Here is an 8632-nt window from a genome sequence, read left to right as displayed (position 1 = left end):
GTGTCACTGAGGGTAGACTTTTGGGTTTCAAAACCTCAAGCCAGCCCCAGTGTCTCTTCCTGCTGCCTTCAGATCTGGATGTAGAACTCTCAGATGCCATGTCTGCCTTGTGCCACCATGCTTCCCACCATTGGAATAATGAACTAAACAGCTGAAACTGCAAGCAAGCCCCAATTAAATGCTTTTCTTTATAAGAAATATCATGGTCATGGTGTCTCCTCACAGCAATAAAACACTGGTTAGCACAAGCCTCAGTGACTTTAGTTTGCAGGGTGTCTTAGTTGGGGTTTCTATTGCTGTGAAGAGACAATATGACCATGACAACTCTTATAAAGAAAAGCATTTAATTGGGAGCTGGCTTAAAATTCAGAGGTTTAGTCCACTGTCATCATGGCAGGAAGTATGGTGGATTGCAGGTAGACATGGTGCTGGAGAAGTAGCTAAGTCTTCTACATCCAGATCCAAAGGCTTGGAAGGAAGACAGAGTGACACTGGACTTGGCTTATATCTGAGACCTCAAAGCTTGCTTCCAGTGACACACTTCCACCCAAAAGGCCACACCTACTCCAACAATGCCATACCTCCTGACAGTGCCACTTCCTATGAGCCTATGGGGGCAAATTTCATTCAAATTGCCACACAGGGAGAACCTAGAGAAGGCCTTAAGATCCAGTGAAACATCTAGAATGTTTTAGGCATCCTGGACTGCCTAAGATTTCAATGAAACTTTGGAGAAGGCCTTAGAATCCAGTGACAAGGTCTTAAGGAAACTTTGGGGAAGGAAACAAATCCTTGTGATAACCTGGAGAAGGCCTTAAGACTCAGTGAGAATCTGTAGAATGGTTTAGGCCCCAGTGAGGACCTGGGGGACTCAGTGAAACCTTTCAAAGCACTTATAGAGCCTGTGAGAACTTGGGAACATATTTAGACCCAGATATAACCTCGGGTAATGCCTTAGGCTCCAATGAAAATCTGGGCAATGATTCAAGATTCACTGAGAACATGAGGAAGGCCTTATACTTCTGTGACGATCTGGAAAGTCCTTAGACCCCAGTGAGAACCTGTAGAAGGTTTTAGACATCAGAGAACCTGAAGAAAGCCTCAGGGCTCAATGAGATTTGGGGGAAACTCTTGGACCACAGTGAAAAACTGGAGAAGGCCTTAATTTCCAGTGAGAACCTGAAGAAGAGTTTTCATCCTGGGTAGAATCTGAGGAACTCCTATGCATTAAGATTTGTAAAAGAAGGCTATAGATCACATAAGAACCTGGAGAAGGCCTTAATCCTATATGAGAATCTTTAGAAGGTTTTAGGCCACCTTGAGAACTTGGAGAAGACACTCATACCAAGTAAAAATCTGTGAAAGGCCTTATAGAACCTGTGATAACTTAGGAAATTTTTTATGAACCAGTGAGATCCTGAATAATGTCTTAGGCTCCATTGAAATTCCAGGCAAGGCTTTGAGACCCAGTGAGAACCTGGAGAAGGCCTAAGGCCTCATTGGGACTTTGCAGAAGGCCTTATAACTCAGTTACAACCTAGGGAAGGCCTAAAGCTCCAGTAAGGACCTTTAGAAACTTTTAGGCTACTATGAGAACATGGGAGAGGCCCTCTGACTTAGTGGAACTTGTTGAAGGCCTTATAGAACCTGTGAGAACTTACAAAAAATTTTAGGTCCCAGTAAAACTTTGGTTAATGCGTTAGGCTCCAGTGAGATGCTTGGTAAGTCTTTTAAGATCCCATTAGAAAAAGGGGAAAGCCTTAGACAGCAGTGACACCTTGTGAAGGCCTCAATCCGCAGTGATAACCTGGGAAAGCTCTGAGACCCAGTGAGAATGTGGAAAAGACCTCAGACAGCACTGAGACCCTGAAGAATGCCTTGAGCTATTGTTGGAACCTGCAGAAGTTTTGAGACCACAGTGCAAATGTGATGAATGTCTACAGATCCAGTGAAAATCTTTTGAAGGCCCTATAAATTTATGAGAACTTGGGAAAATATTATGCCACAATGAGATCCTGGGTAATGTCTTATGCTCCAGGGAGAACCTGGTCAAGGTTTTAAGACCCAGTGTGAACATGAGGAAGGTCTTAGACCCTAGTTACAACCTAGGAAGGCCTTAGTCCACAATGATAACCCAGGGAGATCCTTAGTCCTTAGTGAGTGCCTGTAGAAGCTTTAATACAGAGTAAAAACATGGGAAAGACCTTATCTCATTGAGAGCCTTAAGAATTCCTCAAGCTTCAGTGAGGACCTGTAGAAGGTTTTAGGTCAAAATGAGAACCTCAAGAAGGTCTTAGACAATAATAAGATACTGGGGGAAAGCCTTAAATTCTAGGGAAAAAAAAAAAACGAGGAAAGTCTATGGCTCCAAAGAGAATGTCAAGAAGGTTGGTTGTAAGCCACAGTGAGAGTATAGATAAAGTCCTCAAACCAACTCAAAAACTTTTGAAGGACTTATTGAAACGTGAAAATTTGGAGATAATTCTTCCAGCACCAGTGAGACCCTGAGCAATGCCTCGGGCTCCTGAGACAACATTGGCAAGGTTTTAAGAGCCAGTGAGAACACAGGGAATGCCTTAGACTCCAGTGACAACTTGGGAAGTGCTTAGGCTCCAGTGAGAACAAGTAAAAAGTTTCATGTCCAAGAGCAATCCTGAGGAAGAACTTAGGGTTCAGTGAGACCTGAGGAAGTGCTTAGATTGCAGAGAGAAACTGTACCATGCTTAAAGCCCCAGTGAGAACCTGTAGACAGTTTTAGCACCTATAAGAACCTGGAGAAGGCCTAAGCTCTCAGTGAAATCTGACAAAGGACTTAGATCACAGTGAAAACCTGGAGAAGGCCTTATGCCATAGTGAGAACATGAGGAAGGTCTTAGACACCAATGAGAACCTTGGAAGTTCTTAGGCCCTAGTGAGAACCTGTGGAAGGCCTTGGATGCCAGAAAGAATCTTGGAAGGCTTTAGAACACAGTGGCAGTCTGTGAAGGCCTCAGTCCCTACAGATAACCTGGAACAAGCCTTAAATCCTAGTAAGAACCTGGAGAAACTTTCAGATCCAGTATGAGCATGGAAAAGACCATAGGCCAAAATGAGACCCTGAGGATTGCCTTATGCTCCAGTGAGAACCTATAGAAGGTTTTAGGCCACAGTGAGAATCTGGGGAAAGCCTTAGACCTGAAACTTTAGTCAATGAGACTTTAGGGAAGGCCTTAGATCACAGTGAGAATGTTAGAAGGCATTAAGCTTCATTGAGAATATGTAAAAAATTTTTAGGGTACAATGAGAACATGGAGGAGGCCTTCAAACACAGTAAAACAAGTTTAAAGTCTTATGAAACCTATAGGAACTTGGGATAAATTTTTAGGCCCCAGTGAAACCATGGATAATGCCTTAGGTTCTGGTAAGAATCCCTGCAAGTCTTTAAGATCTAGAGAGAATTTGAGCAAAGCCTTAGAATCCAATTAAAACCTGGGAAGGATTTAGGCCACAGTGAGTACATGTAGAAGATTTTAGGCTCCCATGAGAAACTGGGGAAGTTGTAAGGCCTCAATAAGATTTGGAGAAGGTCTTAAACCCAGTTAAAACCTTGAGAAGGCCTTAACCTCTAGTGATAAGCTATAGAATGTTTTATGGTACAGTGAGAATGTGAGAGAGACCTTCAGACCCAGTTAAACCTATTGAAGGACTTTAGAACCTGTGAGAACCTAGGAAAATATATAGATCCTAGTAAAACCTTAGGTTATGCCTTAGGCAAGGTTTTAAGACCTAGTGAAAATATGGGGAAGATTGCAGACCCCAGTGGTAAGCTAGGATGTCTGTAGGCCCTGGTGAATATGTATAGAAGGTTTTAAGCCCAACAAGGAACCTAGAGAAGCCATTCAGGAAATAGGTACACCTGTTGAAGGCCTTTTGAAATCTGTAAAATATTGGGAAAGTTTTTAGTCACCAATGAGACCCTGTGTAATGCCATAGGCTCCAGTAAAACCGTGGTCAAAGCTTTAACACAGTGAGAGTAGGGAAAACACCTTAGACCCCAATGAAAATCTGTTAGGCCCCAATGGCAACTGGACATGGAATAGGCCCCAATGATAACCATGTAAAGTACTTCAGCTCCAGTGAGAACATGGAGAAGCTTTATAACCCATTGAGATCATGGGAAAGACCTTAAGCCCCATTGAGCACATGAGGAATGCGTTAAGCTTCAGTGAGAACTTGTAGAAGGTTTTAGGACATGGTGAGAAACTGGGGACGGACTAAGGCCTCAATGAGACTTTGGAGAAATCCTTATATCCCAAGAAGAACCTGTAGAAAGCTATAGAAAATCTTCAGACCCAGTCATATAGGCCTTGAAGAAACTTGGGGAAATATTTAGGCCTCAGTGAGATCATGGGTAATGCCTTAAGCTTCATTGAGAACCTGGGCATATCTTCAATATGAAAGGCCTTAGATCCCAGTGACAACCTAGGAAGTCTCTAGGCCTCGGTGAGAACCTGTAGAAGATTTTAGGGCAAAGTGAAAACCTCTGGAAGTTCTTTGGCCACAATGAGATTGTAGGGAAAGCCTTAGATCCCAGTGAGAACCTAAAGAAGGCCATAAGCCCCATTGAGAACCTGTTAAAAGGTTTTGGCTCCTGTTAGAACCTGATAAGTCTTTCCTTGCACCTCATTGAGAATGTGGAGAAGGCCTTAGATCCCAAAGAGAACCTAGTCAAGGCCTTTAGACCCAGTGAGAAACTGTAGAAATTTGTAGGACACAGTGAGAACATGGGGAAATTCTTCAGACCCAATGATAAACTATCAAAGGTTTTAAAGACTTTGTGAGATCTTGGGAAATTTTTCAGTCCCAGAAGACCCCGAGTAATTCTTTAGGTTCTAGTGAGAACCAATGGAAGGCTTTAAGACCCAGTGAGAACACAGGGAAGGTCTACACTAAAGTGAACATTTTAGAAGCCTTAGGCCCCACTGAGAACCTATAGAAGGACTTAGGTCCAAGAGAGAACCTGAGAAAGTCATTAGGCCTCAATGACTCTAAGGAGAATCCTGTATGTCACAGTTAGAACATGGAAAAGCCCTAAGCCCAAGAGAGAACCTGTAGAAAGTTTAAGGCCACAGTGAAAACTTGGGAAGGCCTTCAGACTCAGAAAAAAAACTATTCAAAGCCTTATAGAAACTGTGAGAACTTTGGAGATTTTTAGGATTCAGCAAGACCCCGAGAAAAGCTTTAGACTCCAGAGAAGTTAGGCAAGACCACATGGGGAAAGGTTTAGACCCCAATGACAACCTGGTAAGGCCTTAGGCCCTGGTGAGAATGTGCAGAAGGCCTTAGACAACAGTTAGAATTTGGGAAGGTCTTAGACCTCTGAGAAAACCTGGAAAGACCTTAGATTCCACTGAGAACTTTGTATTAGTCATGGTTCTCTAGAGTCACAGAACTTATGGAATGAATCTCTCTCTCTCTCTCTCTCTCTCTCTCTCTCTCTCTCTCTATATATATATATATATATATATATATATATATATATATATACACACACGTGTGTGTGTGTGTGTGTGTGTGTGTGTGTGTGTGTGTGTGTGTGTGTGTGTGTAATTCATTGAAATGACTTACAGGCTGCAGTCCAACAATGGCTAGCTATGAATGGAAAGTTCAAGAACCTAGTAGTTGCTCAGTCACAGCGACTGGGTGTCTCAGTTGTGCTTCTGTATATGCTGGAATCCTGAAGAAGTAGACTCTAGACTCTAAGGCCAATGAAGGAATGTGTGTACTGACAAGGTGAGGACAAGCAGGCGAAGAACAAATGAACTCTTCCTTTTCTATTCTCCTTACATAAGCTTCCAGCAGAAAGTGTAGCCCAGATTAAAGTTGTGTCTTCCTGCATCAAGATCTGGATTAAAGGTGAGTGTTTTCCAGCCTCAAGATCTGGATTGGAAGCCTGTGTCTTCCAGATCCAGATCACAAGTGTGGCCTCCATTTCTGGACTGTAGTTCATTCCAGATATAGTCAAGTTGACAACCAAGAAAAGCCATCACCAACCTGTAGAATGATTTAGGCTACACTGAGAACCTAGGGTAGGCCTAAGGCTTCAAGGAGACTTTGGAGCAGGCCTTAGATCTTTATGGCAATCTGAATAATGCCTTTAGGCCAGAAAGAATTTGTAGTTTTCAGATATAACATTTACTTTGAATGATGTATCCATTTCTTCTATCATACCTTCTATCTGTTGGTGAAGCTTGCCTCTGCAGTTCCTGTTTAAATTCCTAAATTTTTTGTTTCCAGAATTCCCTCAGTGTGTGTGTTTTTTATTGCTTCTATTTCCATTCTCAGGTCTTAACAGTTTTGTTTCTTTCTACTGTTTATTTGGTTTGTTGGTTCCCCCCACCCCTGAGGTTTTTTTCATTTTCTTTAAAAGGTTTTTTCATTTCCTCCAATTGTTTGTATTTTTCCGGTTTTCTTTAAGGGATTTATTTATTTCCTCTTTAATGACCTCTCTCATCCCCATATGTTGGTTTTAAGGTCTTTTTCTTGTGCTTCAGGTATGTTGGAAAATTCAGGGGCTGCTGTGGTAATATAGCTGGGCTCAAGTGACTATGGATTGTCCTGGCTATTGTCAATTGTGTTCTTATGCTGGTATCTGAGCATCTGGTTTGGGGGTTATTATAGGTCTAGGTGCTGATTTCCAGGTTTTTCTTTCTTGGGTGAATGTTTTATTCCTTGGTTTCTGCTTCTTCTCCCGACTTTCAGAGTGTGAGCACTGTGTGTTGTCTGCTCTACTGGCCTGTTCAGCAGGTGTGCTCACAGGGAATGTCTGCTGCTGTCAGAGGCTGTGACACAGTGACAAATAAGGGGAGAGAAGGCAGGAGGAGGTCTGTGGGATTCACAGGAGATGTGGACAGGTGAAGAGAGGCTGAAGCTGGTGTTCTGTTGCAGCACTAGGAACAAGCCTGAGACTGGGTCTGGGGGAACAGAGAGAGCAGAGAAGGTCTCTGAGGGGCATAGCTGCTTTTCTGGAAGGCATGGACTGTGCTAAAGGCCTCATCTATTCACATTGGGGCATTTGACCTTCCCTAGGTTCTCATTATGGTCTGTAATCTTCTACCAGTTTTCTCTGGATTTAAGGCTTTTTTCAAAATCTGAATGGGGCCTAAGATCTTTATCATGTTCTCACTGAGTCTTAAAGCCTTGGCCATGTTCTCATGGGATCCTAAAGCATTATTCAGGGTCTCACTGGGCCTAAAATTTTCCCCAAGTTCTCACAGGTTCTATAAGACATCCACAAGTTTTTACTATGTCTGAAGTCCTACCCCATGTTCTCTCTGTTTCCTAAAACATTCTATATCTTGTCACTGGAGCTTAAGGTCTTCTCTTGGTTTCACTGATTTCAAAGGCCTCTCCAAAGTCTCATATAGGCCTATATCCTTCCCCAGGTTCTCCTTGGAGCCTAAAACTTTCTAGAGTTTCTCATTCTGAAAAGGTGCAATATATTTAAAAATGTGCTTAGATGCTGAAGGAAGAAAAGAAAATGGGTATAGACAGTCACAGAAAAAAGTTTTAAAATGAAAAAGTCTTTAAAGAAAGAATAAAGTAATATAAAAAGAATAAGCCACATAAGGATGAAATGAAGATAGGATTTCTGGATCCTCTGTATGGTGCTTTGTTGAGTTTGAATTTTTTGAATGCTGATGAGCAAAAGGCAAATGCTGCTCAGAGACATTGGATTATAGGGGGAAAAAACTGCTAAATTAAATCAGCCTATATATTTTAAGGATGTGTTAGCTTCTGAATGGAAGTCAGAAAATGTATTATGTTGGGGGAGAGGTTATGCTTTTGTTTTCAGAGGAAACAAAGGGCTATAGACTTCTTCAAATTAAAAAAGATCATATTTGATTGGGGGAGACTGCTATGGAATAATCTTTTTTTACACTGTGAAGATTTGTCACTCAGATTGGTTTAATAAAAAGCAGAATGGCCAATAGCCAGGCAAGATTTTGGCAGCAAAGAGGATACTAGGAAGAAGGGCAGAGACACAGAGAGTTCCTAGCCATACACGGAAGGGCAGTACATGGATGAAGTAAACAAGCCTAGGGTCAGCACATAAATTAATAGAAATGGATTAATTTAAGTTATAAGAGCTAGGTAAAAACCATCCTAAGCTATCAGCTGAGCTTTCATACATAATAAGAGGCTTCCACGTGACTATTTGGGAGCTCACTGGTGGGACAGAAAAATCTGCTTATAGGAAACCTCCTAAAAATCTTGGCTTCACTCTGGATACGGAAGACGGTTGTTTGGCTGGAACTTTTTGGGGAACACCCAAGCAGGGGGATTGGGATCCCTCCCTGGTGCATGGGCAGGCTTTTGGGAATCTGGTGCCTGTGGTGTGGCACCCTGTGCAGCCTTGGTACAGTGGGAAGGGACTTGGACCTGCCTAGGCTCAGTGTGCCAAGCTCTGCTGACTCCCCATGGAAGACCTTGATTTGGGGGATGTGGGGTGGCTTGGGAGGGAGGGCTGGGGGGTCAGAGGAGGGAGGAGGTGGGATCTGTGGGTGGTATGTAGAGTGAGCAGAAAGTTTCTTAGTAAAGAAAAAATGGAAAAAAAATCTTGGCTTCATACATGAAGGAAGAAACCAAGAAA

The sequence above is a fragment of the Peromyscus maniculatus genome, chromosome 1, assembly GCF_049852395.1.
Source record: "Peromyscus maniculatus bairdii isolate BWxNUB_F1_BW_parent chromosome 1, HU_Pman_BW_mat_3.1, whole genome shotgun sequence".
Classification (NCBI taxonomy): domain Eukaryota; kingdom Metazoa; phylum Chordata; class Mammalia; order Rodentia; family Cricetidae; genus Peromyscus; species Peromyscus maniculatus.
This window is presented reverse-complemented; position numbering follows the sequence as displayed.